Source organism: Trichomycterus rosablanca, chromosome 4 (genome assembly GCF_030014385.1).
Source record: "Trichomycterus rosablanca isolate fTriRos1 chromosome 4, fTriRos1.hap1, whole genome shotgun sequence".
In the NCBI taxonomy this organism is placed as follows: Eukaryota; Metazoa; Chordata; class Actinopteri; order Siluriformes; family Trichomycteridae; genus Trichomycterus; species Trichomycterus rosablanca.
Window position 1 is genome coordinate 16,970,006 of NC_085991.1, and position 27,314 is coordinate 16,997,319.

The 27,314-nt window shown below is 43.1% G+C and overlaps 1 long non-coding RNA gene, 5 other non-coding genes and 2 pseudogenes across 6 annotated transcripts; 7 read left to right on the top strand and 1 right to left on the bottom strand.

The window, feature by feature from the left end:
* Nucleotides 1–1,611: 1,611 nt before the first annotated feature.
* LOC134312643 (U2 spliceosomal RNA) lies at nt 1,612–1,787 on the top strand (annotated as a pseudogene).
* A 379-nt stretch (nt 1,788–2,166) lies between these two features.
* Nucleotides 2,167–2,281, top strand: LOC134312985 (U5 spliceosomal RNA). The gene has a single exon (XR_010011894.1). It is a non-coding gene; the product is annotated as a U5 spliceosomal RNA (small nuclear RNA).
* A 5,530-nt stretch (nt 2,282–7,811) lies between these two features.
* Nucleotides 7,812–7,987, top strand: LOC134312635 (U2 spliceosomal RNA; annotated as a pseudogene).
* Nucleotides 7,988–8,368: 381 nt separating this feature from the next.
* Nucleotides 8,369–8,483, top strand: LOC134312982 (U5 spliceosomal RNA). The gene has a single exon (XR_010011892.1). It is a non-coding gene; the product is annotated as a U5 spliceosomal RNA (small nuclear RNA).
* Nucleotides 8,484–13,155: 4,672 nt separating this feature from the next.
* Nucleotides 13,156–13,342, top strand: LOC134312637 (U2 spliceosomal RNA). Its single transcript, XR_010011605.1, has one exon. It is a non-coding gene; the product is annotated as a U2 spliceosomal RNA (small nuclear RNA).
* Nucleotides 13,343–13,717: 375 nt separating this feature from the next.
* Nucleotides 13,718–13,832, top strand: LOC134312990 (U5 spliceosomal RNA). Its single transcript, XR_010011899.1, has one exon. It is a non-coding gene; the product is annotated as a U5 spliceosomal RNA (small nuclear RNA).
* Nucleotides 13,833–13,943: 111 nt separating this feature from the next.
* On the top strand, nt 13,944–14,134 carry LOC134312649 (U2 spliceosomal RNA). Its single transcript, XR_010011609.1, has one exon. It is a non-coding gene; the product is annotated as a U2 spliceosomal RNA (small nuclear RNA).
* A 10,861-nt stretch (nt 14,135–24,995) lies between these two features.
* On the bottom strand, nt 24,996–25,654 carry LOC134311426 (uncharacterized). Its single transcript, XR_010011418.1, has 2 exons — nt 25,405–25,654; nt 24,996–25,299 (listed from the first exon to the last, which is right to left on the bottom strand). It is a non-coding gene; the product is annotated as an uncharacterized LOC134311426 (long non-coding RNA).
* Between the last annotated feature and the right edge of the window lie 1,660 nt (nt 25,655–27,314).

The following is a 27,314-nucleotide window of genomic DNA, read 5'->3' on the forward strand; positions in this document are numbered from 1 at the left end:
GTTGCCAAATCCACTCAGATTGATTGTTGATTCTGGCCCTCTTTTCAGATCCTTATCAGCATCACTTTTCCTTTGTGCATTTCTCAACTGTTTTTTGTTGTTGTTTCATTTGGTGACTGTTGGTTCCCTTTTGACATGTGTAGTCTCTTTAGCCACTTTGCCACTTTTTCTCATCCACGTTTGTCAAGTTTGATTGACACCTTAGACAAAAAAGAGGTTTGTTGTGACACCTTACCTTGTTCACTCTCAATTGCACTTACTCCTTGGTCTTCAGACGTTACTGTCTCAAAGCAGACTGGTAGCAGATTATATTGTTGGTCTGCGTTCAATTACAATGAACAGTAGAAGAGCTGTATTAGTCGGTTTGCCAGATCAGACACAGTGTGGAAAGTAACCATCACAGCCTACCCATTTTCCTCACAACATGTTCCATTAGCATTACGAGAATGTGGATCAAAAAACCCATAACGGCCATGTCGATCTTGGAAAACACTAATGCACAAAGCACCTATAAGCAGCAATGCCTGTGAATATCTGGTTCCAAGACCTTCAAGTCGGAGCGATAGATTTAAAAAGTCTTCCCGGTCATGAGGTGCATCTTGCAGTAACAACCCACTTAGTGGGTTGGATTTCTTTACGATGTAACAGCCTCTGTCTGTTTAAATTGTATTTGGTAATTCATCAAAGTTTAGATGCACAGAAACAAACCTTTTCTCCTTTTCTAATCTACTTCGTATCAGACAATACAATTGGTCTCCTTTTCTTATAACACTACCCAAACTTTTACTATCCATTTGTTCTGTTTCATGCAGGTGGGCTAGAAACATCAGTGAATTAGCCACACATTGGCTTCCTCTGCTGTATTCTGAAAACCTGCAATCAGATTGGCTGAATGAGGCGCTCCCTGAAATCTTATTCATTTCCATATAGTATGTACTATTACTACTGGCATTTCTCTTCCTATCTTCAACCAGCATGTTAACCTTGTCAGAAGCTTCCTCAACTACACACTGTCTTCCTTTCTTGTGCTCTGAATAAGTGTTATCATACTGGCTGTTTGAGCCTCTCGCTGAAATAGTTTCTCCAGCTTCATAGTTACTGCTCGCAGGTCTGTCATTAACCAACATGTCATGTTTCTCTGAAGCAAGACATATTTTCCACTGTTCCTTTTTTGCAGAGGATTTTCTGGCAGGGGTTAAGTTCTGAGCGTTGGTATAGTGAAATGGCCTGATCAAACAACCTAAATTGGAGGTGAAAACTGTAATCTAACAGTAAACAGATGTCCTGGTTATGTATAAAACTTCTGTTCTGTGAACAGCTATGCAATACAAGAAAAAATATTTTGCAATAGGGTTAGCACTCACCAATGTGTCTCTCACAAAACCAACTTATGTACGCCTATATTTTACACAAGAATTTAATCATGGAATTCTTACAACCACTGGCAAAAATTATGAAATCAATACACTGGGATGTTTACCCATGTTACGACCCAGTCTAGGGGGAAAAATCCATAACACTTAAGGGTAAATCAAATTAAGAAACAACTGGTTTTACAAATACAATCTAAACGGGAAACCCAGGAAATAAACGGACAACAACAAATGCGCATTTACAGTTTTATTTTTCTAAAAAAAAACAAAATCAGTTTAGTATCTGATACGTGCTCTACCCGAGGACCATATATTAAATGGATTTTTAGACCCGGGAGTCGGAAGAGGGGCTTGCTCCGTCCGCTCCATGCATCGGCCGGGTATTGCATTACCTCCTGGCACGGTGCACCCTCATAAACGGTCAAACGAAAGAGAGAAATTGACGAACGCTGGTGACCGGGCACTGTTAGCATTAGGGGTACGGCGCCTTAGACTTTAGCTTAGCCTAGGCCCGGGGTTTCCTCGGTCATTTTGCGCTTGGGAGTCCCCTTTGTCCCGCTTTTTCATTTTCCCTCCGTTTTACTTAAAAAAAAAAAAAAAAGACATAAAAGACTTAATTTTTCCCCACCCTGTGTTTCTCCAGGCAAAGGCTGTGCTGTGCTGTGCTGCTGCCTCGTCACCCACCCGACGACCCAAGGGCCCTCCTGCTGCAGGCAGGTTTTCGTCGTTCTACCTCGAGCCCTCTTCCTTGAGCGGCCGGTGGCCTACGGAGGCCCGGGCGACCTGTGAGCAGGGCTGGAGTTTCTCTTCGTTCACGTACAAATCTTTCGCCTTTTACTAAAGATGTCCGTGGAGAGGAACGTTGACAAGTTCAACTTATTTTTTGAAGGCTTTGCCTTTGCGAAGCTGCTCTTTCGCTGTTGGAATGACAGAAGGTGCGTGGACGTGAAGGCGGCAGATCAGCGCCGTCCGCTAGTCCGGGCCCTCGAAAGGTAGGGCCCGGGGCCCGGCGCCTATTTCAGGTTATCGCTTCTCGGCCTTTTGGCTAAGTTCAAGTGGGCGGGACAGTGATCGACTCCTGAGTGTCTTAGGAGATATTGCACTGGTTCTATTGTTGGGTTTTGAGTCTTGTGTAGTAGGCTTTAATTCCCACTAGTTACAGGACGCCTTGGTGAGATAAGAAACCAACCTAGCAGGTAAGTGCAATTTCTTTTTCCTTTTTTAGCTCCTTTAGCTTTGATTTTAGTATTTATTGTTTTAGTGTTTTTAGTTGCTTGGTTGGCTGTTGGTGCCTCCAAGCATGTCGGCTGCTCGTTGATGGTAAGCTTCTGGAGATGTCCAGACTGGATTTCTCCAGGAAGTTAATCCAAAAAACCTTAAACTTTAAACCAATCGAAATAAACTGTATTCTGACCCTGCCTGGCAACAAAGGTTTTGATGTGAGTTTTTGTACCGCTATTCTGCTTAGATGTTTTTGGCAACGTTTTGAGGACGCTAAGAGCCAGTTCTCCATGTTCATTGTGGATAAACTTTCTGACAATTCAAGGAGGATGGTGTTTGTGAAAATGTTTAATGAAACTGTGACTGGAGAGGACATTTGCACCTGGCTAACAAGATATTGCATGGTTACAGGACAGCCTATAAGGGTAGTTGACGAAGACGGCATATGGAACTGTACTTGGAGAATTCCCATAAAACAATGGGAAGATCAAAACGGTTACCTTGGCCTGAGTCATTTGCCTTCCATGATAGTGCTGGGACAGAACCGTGGCTACATTTTCTACCAGGGCATGCCAAAGCTCTGTCGCAAATGCGGCAAGTTTGGGCATTTAGCTGAAGCATGCCAAGAGACAGTGTGTGGAAAGTGTAGAGAAGTTGGGCACACGTACGAGCAGTGTCTCAATGGCAGGAGGTGCAATCTCTGTGGTGACTCTAACCATATCTTCAGGGATTGCCCAAAATAATTTGCCAACAAGCTGAAAAGCGACAACATGGCCGCCCAAACACAAGCCCAGGGAGACAAAGAAAAGGAGGCGGGCCCTGAGATTTTGGCGGGAAATTCTAATCCCCAGCCAGCCTCAGGAGTGGGCCAAGAACTGGAAGGCGGAGCAAATGGCCAGGCAGGGTCGGAACAGGTAACTGAGGTCCCTCCCTCTGAGGAACAGGAACAGAAAAATGATGATGATGGTGATAATGATGATGATGATAATGTAGAGGAAGAGGAAGACTCAACCCCTTCCTCTATGGAGATGGTGCCGGAGGTGAGCGTGACTGCTAGTGGAGTGGGGGAACTGACTCTCGCTCCCTAGCGCTCAGGTGCTGAAGAGACCTGCGGGATCTCCCCTGCCGGACCTGGCAGAGAAGAAACAGCGGGCCACAGAGCGGTCAGGTAGCTCCTCATCGGAGGACCTGAACCAGCTGTGGCCCGGTGGATCCCCAAGTGAGGTATCCTTTCTGCGCCTCCAGCTAAAATCATCCACGCCGAAAAGCATGTTAGAGCAGTGCTCAGCATGCCGGGACGCGCGGGACACCTGCGACCCCTCACACTTCAATTTAATGAAGATCAAGGAGGAGCAGGTGTCACAAGAAATAGGGTGATTTTAACTGGCTTTTAACCGTATCTCTGTGGTTTTAATGTTCACGCCTGTTTTTAACCTATAGTGCTCATGTCTCTTACGATCTCCACCATCAATGTGAGAAGCGTGAGAGCAGCTTTGAGAGCACAGAGTGTTCTGTCCCTTTTAAATGACTTGAAGTCAGATGTGTTTTTACTGCAAGAGTGTGCTTTGCCGTTCTTGAAATCATACAGAGATTGGGAGCAGCGTTGGGCTGCGGGTCCCTCTCTCTGGAGCGGCTCGCACTACAGCCGGGCCGACGGTGTTGCCATTTTAATAAAAAAATCCCAATATCTTGGTAAAGGGCAGCACGGTGGTGAGAGACGGACGGGCGCTTTTAGCAAATCTGACATTTTTAGGAAGGGATTTTAACATTCTTAACGTTTATGGTTTTAATGACAAAAATGACAGGAACGATCTTTTAGAGGACCTGCAGCCCCACATGCTGGGGAGGGTTCCTTTAGTCGTGGGAGGGGATTTTAATTGTGTTTTATCTAGAGCAGACAGGAAAGGGGCAGGGGAAGATTTTAAAGTAGATAAATCATCGGTTTTATTGCAGGCTTTAATCAGAGATTTTAGAGCCTCCAGAGCCTCGAGGATAGATTACATTTTTACAAGGGGCTGCCCACCCAACGATGCTAGATTAACCCCCCTTTCCTTTACGGATCACTGCATGCTGTCTTGCACTCTTTTGCTCCCCACAGGTGTGACGATAGGCGGAGGGCTGTGGAGGCTGAACTGTTCCCTGTTAGAAGACGAGGAGATCATCAGGGAGTACAGGGAACAGTTCGGCCTCTGGCAGACCCTCCAAGACTTGTACGATACACGAGCACAGTGGTGGGAGATGGTAAAAGACAGGACAAGACGGTTTTTTAAAAGAAAAGGTAAGGAGAAAAAACAAAGGGAGAAGAGACGCATGATGGGGCTGCAAAAACGACTGCAGAGATATTTTAACCTTTTAAACGCTGGTTTTGATTTTAGTGAGGAAATTAAAGAGGTCAAAAAAGAAATGTCAGTTTTAACCAATATTAAAACAAAAGGAATTATTTTAAGAAGTCGGGAGCAAGACATAGAAGAAGGAGAAAAGTGCACGAGGTATTTTTTAAAGAAAATAACAGGAAAAGAAAGATCAATCACTGTTTTAAATGAAGGAGGGGAGGTTTTAAACAACACAAAGAAAATTTTAAATGTGATTGAGAAATTTTATGAAGATCTTTACGATGAAAAAACCGTGCAAATAGAGACACTTGAAGAGGTTTTACAGTTTTTAGACAAAATAATTGAAAATGAAAATGTGCTTTTATCCCAAGATTTCAACATTTTAGAAATGCAGAAATGTTTTAAAGGTTTTAAACAAGGGAAGTTCCCAGGTGGAGATGGGCTCCCTTTAGAATTTTATAAAACCTTCTGGGATATTTTAGCACATGATTTATTGACTGTTTTTAACAAACTTCAAGGACTGGACAGACTCCCGGACAGTTTTAGGATAGGGATAGTTTCTTTGTTGTACAAAAAAGGAGACAAGACTGACATTAGGAACTGGAGACCTATAACGCTTTTAAATTTTGATTGTAAACTTTTAACAAGCTTTTATCGAGTCGAATGTCGACTGTTTTAGAGGACCTGATCCACCCGGATCAAGCCTGTGCCGTGCCCGGGAGGAGGATCACGGACAGCCTAGTGCTGGTCCGAGAAGCCATCTGTTTTGCGAGAGACAGAAACATCCGGCTGTTGGTTCTAAATTTAGATTTTGAGAAAGCTTTCGATCGGGTCTCGCACCAGTACCTGTTCCAGGTACTGCAAAAAATGGGCTTCCCAGGGAGGTTTATAAAATGGGTGGGATTGCTGTATAACGATATCCACAACAAAATTCTGGTAAATGGGCACCTCACAAAAGCGATCAATATTCACTCTGGCGTTCGCCAGGGGTGTCCATTATCCCCGCTCCTGTTCGTTGCTTGCATCGAACCACTGGCACAGATCTTGAGAAGGGACCAATGGATCACAGGACTTAGACTGCCAGGTGGACTGACGGCAACGTGCACACTATACATGGACGACGTTACCCTTTTATGTACGGACGTTTTATCGGCCCAAAGAGCACTCGACTTGACTGACTGGTACGGACGGGCCTCGGGCGCCAAGCTCAATAGGAGCAAGTCCGAGGCCCAGCTCTTTGGACCATGGGGTGACTTAAAGACCAGACCTGGACGTAGATTATAAAGAAGCTGATTTGAAGATTTTAGGCATTAAGTTCGACAAAGAGGGTGGAGGACGGGGAAACCGGACAGAAAAGCTAGGGAAAGTTAGGCAACGACTGGGGTTATGGAGACTACGACGACTGACCATTGAGGGAAAGATTTTAATAATCAAATATGTGATTTTACCTCTGGTTTTATTACTGTGTTCTGTTTTTAGTTCCCCCAGACGTTTTATTTTACAGATGGAGAGGGCGATGTTTTATTTCCTGTGGGGGTCCAAGTGGGAGCGACTCCGAAGAGAAATAGTGAAGAAAAGACCCGAAAATGGAGGGAAGGGGCTCCCAGACCCCCACCTGTTTTTAACAAGCAAATTCACCGCCCTGCACATGGCGTATGCGACGACCCCATCCAGAGAGAATAAGACGGCAACCATGGTGAAATTCTGGATGGGGTCGTACCTGAGGACCCTGCATATTTTAACTCCTGATCTGCGAACTCCAGTTGCTTTTAACTTACCAAAAGAATATGGTTTTATCAGAAAGTTTTTAAAGAAATATGTTTTAGAAAATGTAGATGTCACCATTTTAACTAACGCACATTCTATCGTCTCCTTTGTGCAGGACCGGGAAAAAGTGAGTCCCGTCCCAGGCCTCAGTCTGAGCGAGGCCAGACAAGTGTGGAGGAACGCAGCCCACCCCGCCCTCCCGAACAAGCACAAAGATCTGTTGTGGATGGCGGCTCATGAGATCCTCCCGGCCAGGGCCGTGATGCACTCCCGGGGAATGGCGTCAAACCCCACGTGCCCACGGTTTGGGTGTGGCGAGCCAGAGACCGTGCGGCATGTGCTCTGGGAGTGCAGCGTGGCGAGGGACCTGTGGGCCAGAACCGGCCCGCTACAATGCCCGAGCCTACCAGCAGGGAGGTCCACCCGCGAGTTTACCGGCTAGCGGTGAACGGGGTGGGTCAGGGCTTAGAAAAATTGCCAGCCGCGGAGTTCACCACGCTCTGGCTCACCCTTACCAGCGTGACAGCCGCCTTGTGGACCTCCCGCGACCTGTTGGTGGGGAAGCGAGTGACGGTGCCCCTGCACGCGTTGGAGCGGCTGGCAACATCGTCGCGGCAGGAGGTGCTGTGCGTCGCCAATCGGAGGAGGGGGCTGGGGTCACACGCAGGGGGGTCCAGACCACCACGGGCGATGGCTCCCGTCAATGCACCGCCAACTGATCACGAGAAGGACGGAGCATCAGGCACAGGGTGAGGATCTCCGCTGAGCTGCAGAACGTGACATCGGTTTCAACGAAGGAGCGGGGTGGTGCAAGGAGGACGAGGACTCACCCCGGTCCTGCACAGAGGAGCGTGTTTTACCTGCGTTGTTTTACCTGGACTTTTATTGGACATTTATCGTTTTTTTTAAAACCGATATTACCCTTCACTTTTAAAAACAAAATGAACCTTTAACATACTGAAAGAAGCTTTTAAATGTTCTTTTACCTGTGTGGACATTTTATGTGAACAAAAGCTTTTAAGAATATGTATAAAGTATGTTTTTATTGTTTTTATGTGAAGATGTGTTTTAAAATTGTAAAAGAAAGATGTTTTAAAATGTAAAAATGGTGACAATAAAAACTTTTTCGAAAGAAAAAAATCTGTTTTTATCAGTTTAATATCTGATACGTCTTTTACCCGAGGACCATATATTAAATGGATTTTTAGGCCCAGGAGTCGGAAGAGGGGCTTGCTCCGTCCGCTCCACACATCGACCGGGTATTGCATTACCTCCTGGCACGGTGCACCCTCATAAACGGTCAAACGAAAGAGAGAAATTGACGAACGCTGGTGACCGGGCACTGTTGGCATTAGGGGTACGGCGCCTTAGACTTTAGCTTAGCCTAGGCCCGGGGTTTCCTCTGTCATTTTGCGCTTGGGAGTCCCCTTTGTCCCGCTTTTTCATTTTCCCTCCGTTTTACTTAAAAAAAAAAAAAGACATAAAAGACTTAATTTTTCCCCACCCTGTGTTTCTCCATGCAAAGGCTGTGCTGTGCTGTGCTGTGCTGCTGCTTCGTCACCCACCCGACGACCCAAGGGCCCTCCTGCTTCAGGCAGGTTTTCGTCGCTCTACCTCGAGCCCTCTTCCTTGAGTGGCCGGTGGCCTACGGAGGCCCGGGCGACCTGTGAGCAGGGCTGGAGTTTCTCTTCATTCACGTACAAAACTTTCGCCTTTTACTAAAGATTTCCGTGGAGAGGAACGTTGACAAGTTCAACTTATTTTTTGAAGGCTTTGCCTTTGCGAAGCTGCTCTTTCGCTGTTGGAATGACAGAAGGTGCGTGGACGTGAAGGCGGCAGATCAGCGCCGTCCGCTAGTCCCGGGGCCCGGGGCCCGGCGCCTATTTCGGGTTATCGCTTCTCGGCCTTTTGGCTAAGATCAAGTGTGATGTCGAGAGACGGAGCGAACAGGCCGGCCCGAGTGGTGCGGCTTCGAAATACGGTCAGATTCGAGCTTTGTGGAGATGCGTCAGAGGAAGTAAAGAATCGTTTTGGACAAGATTGGGTGGTGATCCGGATACTATGAGGATTATGCAACGTGGAAACAGAAGTGGTCTTCTGCTTACAAGATTTCTCAACATCAGCGGGATTCATCGATGTTACAATGGTATCGCTTCAAGATTGCCACAAGCTTTTCAGTAAGTGCAGCAGCGACCTTGAACATCCTGCACTTCTAGGAATTAGAGCTGCGCCGCTGTTTGCCAATGAAGAAATCCCAATGATTGTTCACCTCTACAACCCTTACGTGGAGGAAGAAAATATCCGGGCCTTCTTATCAAGGTATTGTGCATCAGTTTCAACTGGCGAGAGGCTGAAGGATCGTTTTGGAATTTGGACTGGAAGGCGACGTTACAACGTTCTGCTGAGGGAGGATCCGGCTGAAGGCATTCAACACCAACCTGGCAGCTTTGCTATCGGTCCACACAGAGGATATCTGCATTACCCAGGTCAACCGATCTACTGCAGGCGCTGTGGGGCTCTGAGTCATACCAAAGATTCCTGCCAGGGCCTCAGATGCAGATTCTGTGGGCAGGAGGGACACATAGCGGCGAACTGCACAGCACCCCGAACCTGTAGCCTTTGTGGGAGCGAGGCTCACCTGTATCGGGGCTGTCCATTAAGGGACAACACTTTCGCAAGCCTGTTTTCTGGAAACCCAAGAATGGAGGATGAAGATTATACGCAGGCACTGGGCAGAAAAACAACAAATCAGACTGGAGAGGGTGAGGCCTTGACAGAGAAGCAGGCGGAAGCAGAGGAGGGAGAAGGAGATGCAATAGTGGAGGAAACAATGGAATCTGAAGAGGGAAAGGAGTCGGAGACCAACCCTGCAGAACCACAAGACACCGAAACATCGACAGATCCTACAACCAGCCACAGCTCACTAACTTGGGGAGAAAGAGTGGAGAAAGAGAACACAGACAAAGGCAATAACCAGAATAAACACCACCACAAGGATCCACGGAGGAGAAATGCTGATGAGACAACAACCGAAATGGAATGTGAGCAGCAAGGTCCAACAAGGCGACGAATCCCAAGCAAGGAAGAAGGACAAAGTGGCAAGGCAAAAAGGAGCAAAAAAGGAACACACCAAACGGATAAGGAAAGAGACAGAATAACAAAGGACGAATGGGTCAAGAAAATGAGAACAAAGGCAAAACTATACAGCTTCTTGGGCCTGGAAAGTGAAATAGAGTCCCTAAGTTCGGAGGAGAGCGGAAAGGAAAACAATGAAGGAAAAATCAGTCGGAAAGGAGCTGGAGAACAAAAGAAGAAGTAAGCGTTCGAAGTAGGAAAAGAGCTTCTTTCGAGAGCTAGAGCCACTCCTTCAAACCAACAGAGTCCTGTGGGTAGGGGGGGACCTGAATACCAACTTAGAAGAGGAGAACGAGCTGAAGGAAATTCTAAAAGGGGCCAGGCTTATAGACACTGCAAAAACATCAGAAGATAGGGGGAGAGCAACATGGAGGAATTCGAGAGGAAATGCCTCACGATTGGATTACATAATGGTACAGGAAGACACAAAGGTTGACAGTTTCAAAGTAGAGCCACATTGGTGTACAGACCACTGCCTAGTGAGCACTTCGGTAAGGATAGGAAAGGGAAGGAGAGGACCAGGTCTATGGAAACTAAACGTAACATACCTACAGGATCAAAACTTCTGCCAGACCTTTAGGTCGCTTTATGTTGGGTGGCAGGCCTTGAGAGGGCTTTACAAGACATGGGCAGAATGGTGGGAACACTTGAAAGTCAAGGTGCAGGATTTCTGCCAACAGTGGGGACGGCAGAAGGCAAGAAAGGAAAGGGAGAGGGTAGCCCGATGGTCAAAGGTCTTGCAGGGTGCATGGAGGGAAGGCAATATAGAAGGAAGCAGGGTGGCTAGAATGAATCTAAAAGAGCACTTCACCACAGAGGCGAGGTGTTTTTGCGGTCTGGCAGGTCAACAAAAACTGCTCTTTGATGAGCAGCCAACACGCTACTTTTTCAACACAGTACGAACGTGGCAAAAAAGAGCCCACATGAGTAGATTTAAATTAGGGGATCAGCTAATAACATCTAAAGAGGAAATGCTCAAAGTGGCGACAACCTTTTACAAAGACCTTTTCCGGGAGAGGTCTACAGATGAACAGGAGGCAGCCAGTTTCCTTAAGGGCATTAGTCAAGAACTTACTCAGGAAGATCGTGCAAAATTGGAGGCCGACATCACAGAAAATGAATTAGAGCAGGCCATTGCCACCTTGAAGGGTGGGGTAGCCCCAGGGGGCGACGGACTGCCGGCAGAGTGGTATAGAGCTTTCTGGTCGGTTGTGGGTCCGGACCTCATGCAGATCTATAGGGAGGCAATAAAGGAGGGAATTCTCCCACCATCGTTGAGGACAGGGCATATTACCCTTCTGCATAAGAAGGGTGACAGGGCAGATCTGGCCAACTGGAGGCCGATCACGCTCCTCACGACCGACTACAAGATCTTGGCAAAGGTTTTGACGCTGCGTCTGAGAAGCGTGATCGGTACAGTAGTGCACCCAGACCAAGCGTGCGGCGTACCAGGATGGTCGCACAGCCTGAATATCTCACTGGTTAGAGATGCAATAGCCTGGGCACAGCAACGCAATCTGCCTTTAGCAATCCTGGGACTAGACCAGGAAAAGGCTTTCGACCGTGTCAGCCACCAGTTTCTGTTCGCTACCCTCAATAAAATGGGGTTTGGCCCTTCATATGTGTCATGGGTGCCCCTCCTCTACAAGGGCGCTACACGCCGAGTAAACGTGAACAAATACTATTCGGAAGGAGTAGAACAAGCAGGTGGAGTAAGGCAGGGCTGTCCACTTTCCCCACTACTGTACATCATCTTTCTTGAACCACTCATGGCCCGACTACGAGCGGAGCCCAAATTCGTAGGACTGCATATCCCAGGTGGGAAAGGTGTGCAAGCCAAAGTGTCAGCATATGCAGATGATGCCACCCTTTTCATGAGTTCAGAAAGGGATTTCCAGATAGTGGAGCAAACACTTATAAAATTTTCCAAGGCTACCGGGGCACGGGTGAACAAAGCAAAGTCAACAGTACTAGGTATAGGCGCATGGCGAGGTAGGCAGGAGGTGCCAGGCGGTTTTCCCATGTGCCAAGATGGGATCCGGATCTTGGGAGTGCAGTTCTGGAAAGAGGGAAGTGCTATAAAAAACTGGGAAGCAAAACTAGCAAAGGTAAGACAAAAAATAGAAAGATGGGCAACAAGAGATTTATCTCCGACAGGGAGAGTGGCAGCAATAAACAGCGACGTCTTCTCGACCCTAGTCCACCTGGCCTACGCGTTTCCTGTTCCCTTTTGGACAGGGAGGCGACTTGAACGCCTATTTTTTGATTTCATATGGGGAGGAAGATGCGAGTGGGTAGCAAGAGTATGTATAATGTACCAGGAAACAGCTAAAGGCGGGAGAGGAGTAGTGTGTGCCCCCTTAAAACTAACAGCCTTGTACCTGGCCAATGCAGCAAAATTGACACAAGGTGACGAAGGTCACATTGCGATGCTCCTTGCCAGATTCTGGCTGGGCTTCAGCTTGCGAAAGGTGGTCCCCTGGAGAGGCACAGAACCATGGTCGGAGGACTACCCTGAACACTACAAAAAAGTAGTAAGCCTTATAAGAAACAACAAATGGTGTCTGTCAGACAAGCTCATCATGAACCACAGACGCCTGTATGAAAGGTGGAGGGAGGAACACATTGGAGGACTGAATCTGGAAAAGCCACGAACAGACATCGATTGGGAAGCACTTCAGCCAAAGTGGCTGGACGGGAAGAGCAGAGACCTACATTGGTTAACGGCCTTGAGAAGATTACCGGTTAGAGAATGTTCCGCCATGGGCATAGTGGTACACCGAGATGCCCACTAGGGTGTGGAGGGGAAGAAACCGTGGAGCATGCCATGTGGTCATGTCCAGTGGTGGCCCAGCTTTGGGACTCAATTTCAAAATGGTGGCCGGAAAAACGCAAAAGTCAATTAAACCGAGACCTGATCCTCTGGGGTACAAAAGCAAATGAATCAGCCACACTGTGGATCGCAATATCTGAAGCGAAAAAAGTACTATGCGGGAGGAGATTCGAGTTTATTCGAAAGCAGGCAGTAAAGAGGCAACCGAACCTTTTCCATACTTTTTTGTACAAGTGTTGTACAAGTACAAAAAAGTAGTCTGGTTAAAAGAACAGGGAAAGGAACAAAGCAGTGTAGGCAAAGATCCAGAAGAACAACAAAATTCTGGTAAAATAAGTTAAAAACTGCAAAATCGAAACTTGACGATGTGGTGGTGGGACTAGGGTGAGACAAAGTCACAAAATGTCTGTAAGTAACACCAAATGTAATTAAATATAATGTAATAATGTAAAGCAATTAAATGAAATGCAATGTAAGTATGAATTGAAATGTGCACGTTTTTCAATAAAAAAATAAAATAAAAAAAAATCTGTTCTTATCAGTTTAATATCTGATACGTCCTCTACCCGAACACATATATTAAATGGATTTTTAGGCCCAGGAGTCGGAAGAGGGGCTTGCTCCGTCCGCTCTACGCATCGACCGGGTATTGCATTACCTCCTGGCACGGTGCACCCTCATAAACGGTCAAACGAAAGAGAGAAATTGACGAACGCTGGTGACCGGGCACTGTTGGCATTAGGGGTACGGCGCCTTAGACTTTAGCTTAGCCTAGGCCCGGGGTTTCCTCTGTCATTTTGCGCTTGGGAGTCCCCTTTGTCCCGCTTTTTCATTTTCCCTCCGTTTTACTTAAAAAAAAAAAAGACATAAAAGACTTAATTTTTCCTCACCCTGTGTTTCTCCATGCAAAGGCTGTGCTGTGCTGTGCTGCTGCCTCGTCACCCACCCAACGACCCAAGGGCCCTCCTGCTGCAGGCAGGTTTTCATCGCTCTACCTCGAGCCCTCTTCCTTGAGCGGCCGGTGGCCTATGGAGGCCCGGGCGACTTGTGAGCAGGGCTGGAGTTTCTCTTCATTCACGTACAAAACTTTCGCCTTTTACTAAAGATTTCCATGGAGAGGAACGTTGACAAGTTCAACTTATTTTTTGAAGGCTTTGCCTTTGCGAAGCTGCTCTTTCGCTGTTGGAATGACAGAAGGTGCGTGGACGTGAAGGCGGCAGATCAGCGCCGTCCGCTAGTCCGGGCACTCGAAAGGTTAGGGCCCGGCGCCTATTTCGGATTATCGCTTCTCGGCCTTTTGGCTAAGATCAAGTGTAGTATCTGTTCTTATCAGTTTACAGGCACGTGCACAGATAGACCCCTAGTGGTGCTCAAGCACCTGCCCTTTTGCCCTGGATGAGAAAAGTGCCCTATCTGCTGGAGCCAAATTTTTTTCTACATTCATCAATATTTAAAAATAAAAATTACCCTCTCTGTCATCAATTCCCCCCAAAAGTGTTTTGATATCTGAGGGGCATTTATTTGAGTTCTTGTGAGAATTCTGCCCCGATCTGATCCGCAGCGCACACAAGCTCCCGCCTTGCCCCTCCCTCCTCCTCCTCCGGTTAGCACTCATGCAGTGCTGAGCGCCAGGCCAAACTGCTGCTACACACTTCTCCTCTGACCCGCAGCATCAGACAGACAGTTAATGACAGTGTTTCATACAAAGAGCATCCAAGCATAAGCATAGCCTACATGTTTTGTACTCATGAGTCATGTAATACGTGATTTCAAAGCCTTGTCCAGCTGTTTACTGACGTTTGTCATGTTTAATGAAGGGGGAGGGAGACAAACTGCAGCAGACAGACAGACAGAGAATTTAAAGACAGTTTTACTGTTTACAAATTAGACAGGTTCACTAGTTTTGTTTCATTTAAAATCTTACTTATTTTGATGTGAAAGCCTGAAGAAAAAAAAGCATGAGCACAAACATTTTGCAGGAGAATGTCAAGTAGCTCTCACAGTAGTGTTGAAAATAGATACAAACATACAATATTTTATAATTACAGCATCCTGGCCAAAACGCTGTGTAGGAAAAGTCACCTTTAGTCAAGGAGTTATTTTTATGCAAGCATTTATACTTCAACAGTTGAGGTTTACAAATGAGGAATAATGTTGCTAGGTAATTAACATTACAAACTAATATATGTAGAAGACTAAATATAATGCTTTATGATATAGAACAGCATACAAAAAATGATGAATAAATAGGAAAATGTTATTTAGCTGTCTATTTGATTTTATTGGCATAATAATAGGCCCAATGTTAACATTAACTACCCAAAGTGGGTTTCTGATTTGAAATCAAAGGTAGGTCTTAAGTTGAGCTACATAACAGTCTGGTGAAGTAAATTGATACTAGTGATGGTATATTATTAGTGCAATGCTTCAACTCTGTCAGAAAACAGTAAAATGATGTATACTGCACTGTAAAAAGTAAAACATTGCTGTCGTTCATTTAATGTTTTTTTTCTAATTAAAATAGTTGAAAATTATTAGTTTGATTGTTTGAATTCGACTTCTTAATTTATATCTACAGTTTGTACCTGTTTTTTTATATTGATACAGTGTAAAATGTCAGATTGACTTTAAACTACAATTATTCATTTAATCAGGGCAAGTTTTTAGCTTGAGCAAGATTTGCGCATGCGCAAACACGCCCGGACCTGTCGGTTAATTTCGTCAGTTGTGTCAACCACTTCAGGAGAAATAGCCAAATTGATACTGGTAAGAAAAAAAACTTTTATAAAAAGTTTATGAAAATTTTATATAATTAACATTAGTTTAAGTTTATATGCTGTTATTTGGACCTTAAAGTTGTTTGTTTGTCGGCCTATTTTATAACAACCCTTCTGCTTGTGAACTAATGTTAGCTTTCTAAAGGCATCGTTACAGCTAAATTACCAAAATAAAACGCATTTCCTCTGTTAAATGTTATCACGACCTAATCTTATTTGTGAGCTACAAACCGTAAAAGTTTATTTAACTGTAGCTGAGAGCGGCACTATTACGGTTTTTTACCGAATGTTAGGGGTGCAGTTGGCGCCTAATTTGTAATTTGAAAATGGCAGTTTGTAGGTCTGTGAATATAGGTATGAATATGCGTGTGTATATCTCGGTGAATATGAATATAACGTTTATAACTCGGTGAATATGAATATAACGTTTATAACTCGGTGAATATGAATAACGTTTATAACTCGGTGAATATGAAAATGGCGGTTTATAACTCGGTGAATATGAAAATGGCGGTTTATATCTCGTTTTATCGTTTTTTATGGTTAGTATAGTTGTGTCCATTTGAGTAATGTTACTTGCTCCACTACAGAATTGAAATAAAGAATTGTAATATAATGTGAATCTGTTAAGAGGAATTAATGACTTATTTAAAATAAAAAGATATTTAACTACATGATCCACTTCAATTTCAAATAAAAACCCACAAATGCTTTCTCTATTTTCTCTATTTTAATAAGGAAGCAGTGCAATCTGTTTGGAAGATCTGGTCAATGATTATTGCTTGTGGTAAGTTCTGTTTACATTATATGGGAATGTATGACTATTTGGGCCACCTTCTGATTTGGGACAAAATATTAAATCAGATAAATTGGATTTATCTATCTACTGGATTTATTGTGTAAACCGAATGTAAATTTAAAGCTTAGTCTGGTTTCCCCTGTGAGTCAAATGTATTTTCTCTTTTCTAGTTCATGTCTTTTCAGTAATCCCGTAATGTGGAAATGTAAAGACTGTGGCAGTTTACATTCAAGAAGATATGACCTTCTAAAACACTATAAACTTGATCATCGGCATTATGGACGGGGTCATTCTTACCCCTGTACATATGAGCATTGTCCATGCACATGCAAGACATGGAAAGCTCTACTGACTCATCTAAGCAAATCCCATCCTGCTCAGCGAACGACACAGAAGGATAGTTTTTCAGTATTCAAGTGCCACATTTGTGACAACAACCAACTTCCTAATGAGACAGATTATTTTCGACACATTGGGCAACATTTGAAAAGTCATGAATCTGTGACTTGTATGTTTGCTGGTTGCTCATACAAAACAAATCTTTATGGAGCCTTCAATACTCACAAATGGAGAAAACATACTCCACATACATTTAAGGATTTAAAGCCGGGAGTTGTTGATAGACCTGTTGATAATTTTCTGATGATCCTATTGTAGAATCATTTGAAGATGGCATCAATGACCAGCTAGATAATGATTTACTCTCTGATGAGAGTTCAGTAGATTTGAGTAAAGTGTTTGAGCTAAAATTAGCTTCAGTCTTACTTAAGGTGGAGAATGTTTTTCTTGTATCAAGTGCAGCTTTGAATGAACTGCTGGAGGAGCTACAATATTTAATTCGTACTGTCTCTGTGCCACTGACCCAAAAGACTATAATCCGCTTCTTACAGGATCACAGTTGCCAAGTTGATGAATCATTTGTAAAAGAGTTAGCAACTGTACTTTGCACCTCAAATCCCATTCAAGCAGCAATAGGAAACCAGGGTCCACTGTCTACTGCTTGGAAACGAAAGGCATACTACAGAAAAAAATTCAATGTTGTGCAGCCAGTGGAATATGTGTTAGACAGTCAAAATGGAAGGTCTTTTCAGTATGTACCTTTATTGAAATCCCTGCAGCAACTGCTCAATTGTGATAATATACTCAATAAGGCTATAAATTTGAAAGAGAAATATCAGCCAGAGGCAAATGAAAAACAAGTATATCGGTCATTTTGTGATGGACTTCTCTTTGAAAGAAACGCTCTCCTATCAAAAGACTGTGCAGTTTCCTTAATTCTGTATGTTGACGATTTTGAAATATGTAATCCTCTTGGAACATCACGGAAAAAACATAAAATCTGTGCCTTGTATTGGATTTTAGGCAATCTGCCACCTGGTTGTCACTCCTCGTTGTCCTATATACATTTGGCTGCATTAATCAATAGCAAAGATGTCAAAGTATATGGTTATGACAAAGTGTTAGAGCCTTTGATAAATGATCTCATAACATTAGAACAACATGGGATTTTTGTGGAAAAGCTGGGAAAAACATTAAAGGGCACAGTGCAGTGTGTTGTTGCAGACAACCTTGGAGCACATTCTCTTGCTGGTTTTGTTGAAAATTTTTCTGGAAGATACATCTGCAGATTTTGCACAGCAGATAGATCAGATTTTTATGCCAAAGACGTTGGAGCTGGAGATTTCACTCTGAGAACTGAGGATATTCACACAAGTCATCTTAAAATTGTTGGTGAAAATTCTTTGAGCAGCTATTACGGTGTTAAGAGAAAATGTGCTCTGTCAAAAAAACTTTCCTATTTTAATGTTACTACTGGTTTTCCTCCAGACATTGTACACGATTTGTTTGAAGGAATAGTTCCTGTTGAAATAGCACTTTGTCTGACTGTATTAATTTCCAAAAGGTATTTTAATCTGGCCATTTTGAATAAGGTGATAGTAGATTTTCCCTATAAATGGAGCGATAGAACAAACCGCCCTCACCCTGTTCCACTGACATATGCATCCAAGAAAACAATTGGTGGAAACGCACATGAAAACTGGACTTTACTAAGATTTTTTCCACTGCTGCTTGGACAGAAAGTGCCCCCTGATGAACCAGCCTGGCAACTCCTTGCCGATTTAAAAGACATTGTGGATCTTGTTGTTTCTCCAGTTCAAACTGAGGAATCAGTAGCATATTTAAACTTTAAGATCTCTGAACACAGAGTGAGATTCCAAGAGATTTTTCCAGAGGCAGGTTTTCTGCCAAAGCACCATTTCTTGGAGCATTACCCTCAGCTAATTTGTCGGTTTGGACCTTTAGTTGGACTATGGACAATGCGCTTCGAAGCAAAGCACAGCTTCCTTAAGAGAGTTGTGCGGCACACAAACTGCTTCAAAAATGTGCTGCTGTCCCTGGCAGAAAGGCACCAGTTTCTCATGGCACATCACCTTTACATGTGCAGCTTGCCTAAATCCCCCCTGGAGGTAGAAAATGTTTCAACTCTTCCCACGGATGTTTTGAAGGAGGATATTACACTGGCTATTAAGCGGAGGTACCCTGACTTGGATTGTGTGTGCTTGGCTAAAAGTGCAACTTACAACAGCCTAACATACCGGACTGGAATGATCCTTGCACATGGCTCATTGGCAGGGCTGCCTGAATTTACTGAAATCATCCAGATGATTGTTGTCAAGGATATGCTTCTTTTCATTGTTAGAAAGCTGAGTACCTGGTACAGGGAACATTACAGAGCCTATGAACTGAAAACATGTCCTACAGAGGAGGTAGTACTTCTTGAACCAAACGAACTGACTGATCCATACCCACTGGCTGACTATAGGGTTGGAGAAATGCGACTGATTACTCTTAAAAGATACATACATGTTTAAGGTCTGTTTTAACAAGACAGTGGAAGGACTTTATATAGTTACAGGTTAGGGATCTGTCAAAAGGGCTGCTGAGAAAAGGATCTCATACAGTGAGTTCACAAAGTATAAAGTATGAATTGACAATTTCTAAAAAGTGTTGTAAAACTTTCCTTTATCTCATTTCATGTCTCACACACTGTTTCTCTCAGGGCACCATGGCAAATATCGCACCTGTTAGATTGCTGGTCATCTTAAACAAAGACAACAGCATAAGAATGGAGCTACACAATGGTATTCCACGATCAGTGGATGAGCTCATCGAGGAGATCAAGAGATCATGTGAATTGGAAGGATACATAAGGCTCCAGTACAACGACACTGATTTTGGGAACATATTTGTGAATTTGACCTCTACAGCTGTAATAAAGGATCTTTCAATTATTAAAGTTGTCAAATTACACAGCGATGATGCAACTGTTGTCCTGTACCCAGTTGATCCCACAGTGAGTAGCTATCCTTTACTTGGCTTGAACAATGAAGAAGACTCCTTAAGCTCTGCACACACAGATGACACAGTTCTTCTTAGCAGCTCTTCTTCAGACATATTAAGAAAACAGCAGTGGCCAAAAGTGTTCCCAATCCCATTATTCTCATATGACACAGAATCTCAACTCCAGAGGGGAAATGCTGAGTACATGAAAAGCCAATATAGACTGACACCTAGCTCAAAAATGCTGTCAGACATACTGGAGAAACTGGCTGAAAAAATGTATACATACAAAGCATACCCTACAGATGTGGACTTCAGCGATGTTGCTGAGGCATTGACAAGAAAGCACCCCTGCCTGAGAGAACCAGGGTCTTTTAATGTGAGTTATGGATGGAAACAAAGGCTCAAGGTAAAAATGGCAAACTACAGGACCCTACTTAAGGCCCTTGAAATCCAAGTCTCAAGAGGAAGCCTACCCAGCAAAGTATCTGAAGAGACCTAGACGAGCTGAGGTCAATCATTTTCCATCCTTACCAAGTGGCGAGACTCCAGAAAGCCTTGAACAAGAAAGGGTTTCACTTTTGGCAGAACTGCAGAAAAGTAACAATCGACAAACAGTAAAAGAAAAGATGGCAAAGACGTTTGGATACCGGAGACAAGAAATTGTGCACAAGGAGCCAAGAATTGAAGACATCTTGGAGAGATGGCCTGCACTTTTTCAGACGGAAGAGGTAAACACCTCATATACACAAGTTACTTATTCATGTATTTTGGAGGTATAAAAGTGTGTTTCTTTCTTCATCATCTATGTGAGCAAATGTCTTAGCTTACAGCCCAGACATACTCAAACAAATTAGGCCTGATTGATTCATTTATGTAGTTTTTTTGTAGGAAATGATAGACACTACTGGTGATTTAGTTTTGCTCTGCTTTCATTTTCAAGATCAATGCTGAGTTTCTGCGAATTACAACAGTTCCTCTGGAGACAAAGTTCTTCGCTGAATTGGACAAACACACTGGCAAGCTGCTGGAGGTCATTAGGAGAAAAGGAGGAGTTGTAAAAGAGAAGACTGCCAGAACTTTGCAGATTTTGGATGAGGTATCTATGAATAACTTGAATATTAGTTGAACTTAATGGTCCCTTTGTGTAATTAGTTTAAATTAACAGTTATTCTTTATACTCAGACTGTGGACATCAATGTCAGAAGAGAATGCATCCTGAAATCTCTAATGATCTACCTTGGTGAACCTGTTCATCATCTTTTTAAAGAATCCCAGGTAATGGGTATTTCTCTCACTGACATTTAACACTCAAAGACCTTTTTCATATGTAATGAACCATTGGTTCCCTCCACCCTATCACTGAACCTTTCGAGTTGCTGTTTTTTTGTATATTTTTTTTTTTTCATGAGAACTTTCACACGATGTGAATATAACATAAATTTTTTATAATCAGCAAATTTTTTTGCATGGAGGTTTGTTTTTCTGACTGTACTGAGAATAACAACATCAGCCAGTCAGAATATACATTTTTGGTACTACTTCATCCTGAGTTTTTGCTGTGGTGAGTAGGAGTGGGCGATATGGCCCTAAAATAATATCACGATATTTCAGGTTATTTTTGCGATAACGATATTTTTGGCAATATAACAAAACACTGAAAATATTTTATTTATTTCAAGAAAACACTATTGCAAAAAAAAATAATGTTTAGGTTTTATTTAGAATTAATATAATTTAACAGATCGTAAAAAAATGTAGGAAGTATGTAAGAATTACACAACTTTTCTTGATTTTGTCTTTCCAGTAAAAATAATGTAATGGCGAAGTCAGACAATTTCCATAGGGGTGGCCAGACTGAGACCATTGCTCACACAGGGGTCGCACAGAAACTGACACCTTTTTTTTATGTGGTCACTTATTTATTTACCTATACAGGCAGTGAGTGCCATGTAGAATTACATCACGAAGACCCGCATACTAATAATAAGCTTTTTTCTCTTTTTTTTTTCCCTGACAAGTAAAAAAAATATATACAGTGTATCACAAAAGTGAGTACACCCCTCACATTTCTGCAAATATTTTATTATATCTTTTCATGGGACAACACTATAGACATGAAACTTGGATATAACTTAGAGTAGTCAGTGTACAACTTGTATAGCAGTGTATATTTACTGTCTTCTGAAAATAACTCAACACACAGCCATTAATGTCTAAATGGCTGGCAACATAAGTGAGTACACCCCACAGTGAACATGTCCAAATTGTGCCCAAAGTGTCAATATTTTGTGTGACCACCATTATTATCCAGCACTGCCTTAACCCTCCTGGGCATGGAATTCACCAGAGCTGCACAGGTTGCTACTGGAATCCTCTTCCACTCCTCCATGATGACATCACGGAGCTGGTGGATGTTAGACACCTTGAACTCCTCCACCTTCCACTTGAGGATGCGCCACAGGTGCTCAATTGGGTTTAGTCCATCACCTTTACCTTCAGCTTCCTCAGCAAGGCAGTTGTCATCTTGGAGGTTGTGTTTGGGGTCGTTATCCTGTTGGAAAACTGCCATGAGGCCCAGTTTTCGAAGGGAAGGGATCATGCTCTGTTTCAGAATGTCACAGTACATGTTGGAATTCATGTTTCCCTCAATGAACCGCAGCTCCCCAGTGCCAGCAACACTCATGCAGCCCAAGACCATGATGCTACCACCACCATGCTTGACTGTAGGCAAGATACAGTTGTCTTGGTACTTCTCACCAGGGCGCCGCCACACATGCTGGACACCATCTGAGCCAAACGAGTTTATCTTGGTCTCGTCAGACCACAGGGCATTCCAGTAATCCATGTTCTTGGACTGCTTGTCTTCAGCAAACTGTTTGCGGGCTTTCTTGTGCGTCAGCTTCCTTCTGGGATGACGACCATGCAGACCGAGTTGATGCAGTGTGCGGCGTATGGTCTGAGCACTGACAGGCTGACCTCCCACGTCTTCAACCTCTGCAGCAATGCTGGCAGCACTCATGTGTCTATTTTTTAAAGCCAACCTCTGGATATGACGCCGAACACGTGGACTCAACTTCTTTGGTCGACCCTGGCGAAACCTGTTCCGAGTGGAACCTGTCCTGGAAAACCGCTGTATGACCTTGGCCACCATGCTGTAGCTCAGTTTCAGGGTGTTAGCAATCTTCTTATAGCCCAGGCCATCTTTGTGGAGAGCAACAATTCTATTTCTCACATCCTCAGAGAGTTCTTTGCCATGAGGTGCCATGTTGAATATCCAGTGGCCAGTATGAGAGAATTGTACCCAAAACACCAAATTTAACAGCCCTGCTCCCCATTTACACATGACACCAGGGAGGGACAACGACACATTTGGGCACAATTTGGACATGTTCACTGTGGGGTGTACTCACTTATGTTGCCAGCTATTTAGACATTAATGGCTGTGTGTTGAGTTATTTTCAGAAGACAGTAAATCTACACTGCTATACAAGCTGTACACTGACTACTCTAAGTTATATTCAAGTTTCATGTCTATAGTGTTGTCCCATGAAAATATATAATGAAATATTTGCAGAAATGTGAGGGGTGTACTCACTTTTGTGATACACTGTATATAGCAATCTTAACATTATGATAAAGAATTTCAAAGATATTCATTTGCAATACTTTATCATTTGGCTGCCTACTTATGTGTAATGATGACACTTAAACCCCAGAACATGCCAGTGTGAATGCATGGAAAACAAATTTTCTTTCAACAATATGATACAGACTGACCAACACTATTAAGCCAAATCAGCACTGAAAATTGACTTTACTTTTAATAAACTTCTTCAATGCTGGAGCTTTTTTAAAATGGATTACCGTATTTTCTTTTAAATAGAAGTGTTATTTAACTGCTATTAAATTGTTTGGCGGATAACCGCCCAACCTGGCAACACTGGAGCGCGCCACAATTACTAATAAGTACAGTAGTAGTATTAATACTAAGTAATAGTAGTACTACATCTGTGTTGGTGGTTGACATTAATGTTAAGAGTATTCCTGCACTGTTTGGTGGAGGTGCGCTGTGTGAACCTGCTTGCAGAAATACTTCCGCAAAAAAGTTGCCGGCAAAGCGATGGTTGGGGTTTGGGTTGCCAAAGATTAATTTATGGTGGACTTGGAGTTTTTGGAACGAGCTCCTCCACCACAGAGCCGCATTCCACCATACTCGTTACTGTACCCAAATGATCCACGTAACAAACGTACGCCATTTGCGTAACTATGTGACGTCATTACGTAAAGTACGCAGAATATCGCTTTTATTACGATATGGTACTTTTTGTATTGTTTTAAAAATATACCGGTATTATCGTGAACGATACGATATAGCACACCCCTAGTGGTGAGTATTTAATCATAAATCAGAGCAGACGCTGCAGCCGAAGCTCACATGCAGAGGGGTTTACAGGACACCCCCACATAGAGTAGGCAGAGTACACAGCTCTGTGTTGTTTGGCCCACCTATATCATTAAACCTGAACTCCAAATACTCCCAGACTGAACTCCTTGTCTTATATCAGCTGTTTGTCTGTCCAGCTGTCTGAATCATTCTTTGACTATTGTGCACTGTACTGTAGTTTAAAGCAGTTCTGTGCCAGTTAAGAGAACAGATCTTTGACAGGACAGATTTTCACCTATGCTTACATAAATATCACCCATAGACTGTAATATCACCTGCCTTTGTTACTAAAAGATTTTCTTCCTTCTTCAATAAAATGTTGAGTGTACAAGTAGTGGAAATATAAGGAGACTGTTGGTCTGTGTCCATGTGTTTTTCTAGTTGTCCTCATATTGCTGTTTTTTTTTATTTTGTACGATATTCAGGAAAATGAGTGTGAGGAGCTGGATCAGGCAACCATGGCAATATATGTCTCCACAAACGAGGATCCTCTCCATCCAGCCAAAGCCATAAAGATATTAATCGAGCGAACGGAGGTCCTGAGTGAGTTGCCATCAGTTGCAATGGCTTTTGCCATGTTGTTTGGGCTCATATACGCACTCAACCTAAGGTATCCTAAAAAACTGCAATTCACATTTGAATTTGTGCAAAAAGTCCTGATGGAGCTTGAGGCAAAAAAGATGACAGCAAAAGTTAACAGACTGAGTATTCAGCTGTACAGACCAGAGTAAACAGTGATTAACTGCACTGGCTTGATTGATTTTGTCATTGTTGTTTTTTATTGTTTCTACAGCCAAAACTTTGTAATTTTGATATGACGTAGCAGCTATCTACAACCCCAAATCAGAAAAAGTTGGGACATTATGAAAAAGGCTAATAATAAAAAACTGTTATGGGGGGGGTTTCAAGTGAACCCGTAGCAGAGGGGAACCCAAACAATAGATGCATAAAAAGGTCAGAACCACAAGTAGGTAATGGGGCTTTTATTGGAATTAACAAAACAAAAGATAATACTAAATGAACCAAACAACGGAGAACACTGGGGAAGCGGCTGGGGCGGTACTGATGGTAGAAGGCGCAGGGTGTCTGAGAGGTGAACAGGGGGAGCCGTGGTGTTCATCCAGGTGTGCGGGAAGGTGTCCCAAGCAGTCCAGGGTCTGGAGGAACACGAAGAGGCAGGTAGGAGTGGAACCAGGACACAAGGAGCGAAGGAGCCAAAATCCAGGAGACGATAGGTAAGCCGGGAAGCCAGGTGGTGTGGGGATCGCTGGGCTGCAGACAGCAGGGGAAAAAACAACAAGGTTTAAAGGCTTGAATAGCAACAAGGTACTAAACTCACAGAGTAATGTGTAGTTCAGGAGTCAGACGTCACGGTACCGCGGTGGCAAGCAGACAATCTGGCGAAGAGCAGAGGAAAAGCCGGCGTTTATATGCAGTGGTTGATGAGGTGGTAAACGAGGCACAGGTGAGTAGAGTCCGCCCTCCAGCGATCTATTGGCTGGCTTCCGCAGCGAACTCCGGGAACAGTACCGCTCCAAGCCGCTAGGGGGAGAAGGGAGCCAAACAGGAAAAACAAACGCAAACACTAACAAGAACAAAAACCCGACCGGACTAACGGGGAATAAATAAACGCGGATGAAAACAAAACGCCAAAACGGGGAAAACGAAAGTAAAAAGGTAATAGCTGAGCGAATCCTAACAAAAAACACTGTTTCTTACATTTACTTTAATTTTATTTCAGACAGGATGAACCTGAGATATTTAATGTTTTGTCTGCTCAACTTCATTTATTAATAAACATCCATTCCTGCAGTTCAGGCCTGTAACACATTCCATAAAAAAGGATTTATTACTTTGTAATGTTGCCTTTCCTTTTCACCACTTAACAGACATTTTGGCACAGAGGATACCAAGCGATTTACTGTTTCAGCTTTTGTTTGTTTATTAGGATTTTAACGTCATGTTTTACACTTTAGTTACATTCATGACAGGAAACGGTAGTTGATCTTCACACAAGATTCATCAGTTCACAAGGTTATATTAAACACAGTCATGGCCAATTTAGTATCTCCAATTCACCTCACGTGCCTGTATTTTGACTGTGGGAGGAAACTGGAGCACCCGGAGGAAACCCACGCGGACACTGGGAGAACATGAAAACTCCACATAGAAAGGACCCGGACCGCCCCACCTGGGGATCAAACCTAAGACCCTCTTGCTGTGAGGCGACAGTGCTACACAATTTGCAAGTGAGGTGAATTGGAGACACTAAATTGTCCAGGACTGTGTTTGATATTAAACTTGTGAACTGATGAATCTTGTGTAACGAATAACTACCGTTCCTGTCATGAATGTAACCAAAGTGTAAAACGTTAAAATCCTAATAAAAACAAATAACAAACCATGATTACAATCACCTGTTGACATCACCTGTCACATCATTATTTAGGTTTTTCACCTCATTACTCGCCCTAAACTGCCACTTTCCCAACATTTTGTGGAATGTGTTACAGGCCTGAAATGCAGGAATGGATGTATATTAATAAATTAAATGAAGCTGAGCAGATAAAACATGAAATTTCTTGGGTTCAACTGTCTGCAATCAAATAAAAGTTACAGTAAATGTGAGGAACACATTTTTTTGGATCTGCATTTTCTATACTGTCCCAACCTTTTTTGATTTGGGGTTGTAGGTAGAGAGGATTCTAATAAGTCATTGACTTATAAGACAGGTTATTAGAATGCACTACTTAGCGATTACATCGGTTTCGCTTACTAAGCTAACACAATTAGCATCATAGCACGCATAGGATGACATAAATGCGTCTATGTAGAGAGCTCACCAGGTTTTCGAACATGCCCATTGTTTTGTCTCCATTGCTGGCTGAACAACAGTTAATGTTAATCATTTTTATTAATTTTATACACCGTTGTATGTATGTTTTAGGATATTCTGTATGTTCTGTTTAAAACATCTTTCTCATGAATTTGTCTCATATCTGTCTCTGAGGTCATTGTTGTAATAATTAACATAAGCAAATTAAAAATAAATGTGCATTCTAAAGCAATGTCTATTGTGGTTATTCTTTAAAGAACATGTAATGCATTTTAAATCACACTTGCTATACATTTTAAGTAATGACAACTATTTGTGGGGGTTTTTTTTTGCCAATGTAAAATAATCAATTGATGTAACATTCAAAATGGGTTGTGTTTAAGTAAACATTTTACATTAAAACAAGCTAATTGTTTACATTAGGTCAATGAAGATAATATATATTTTTAAT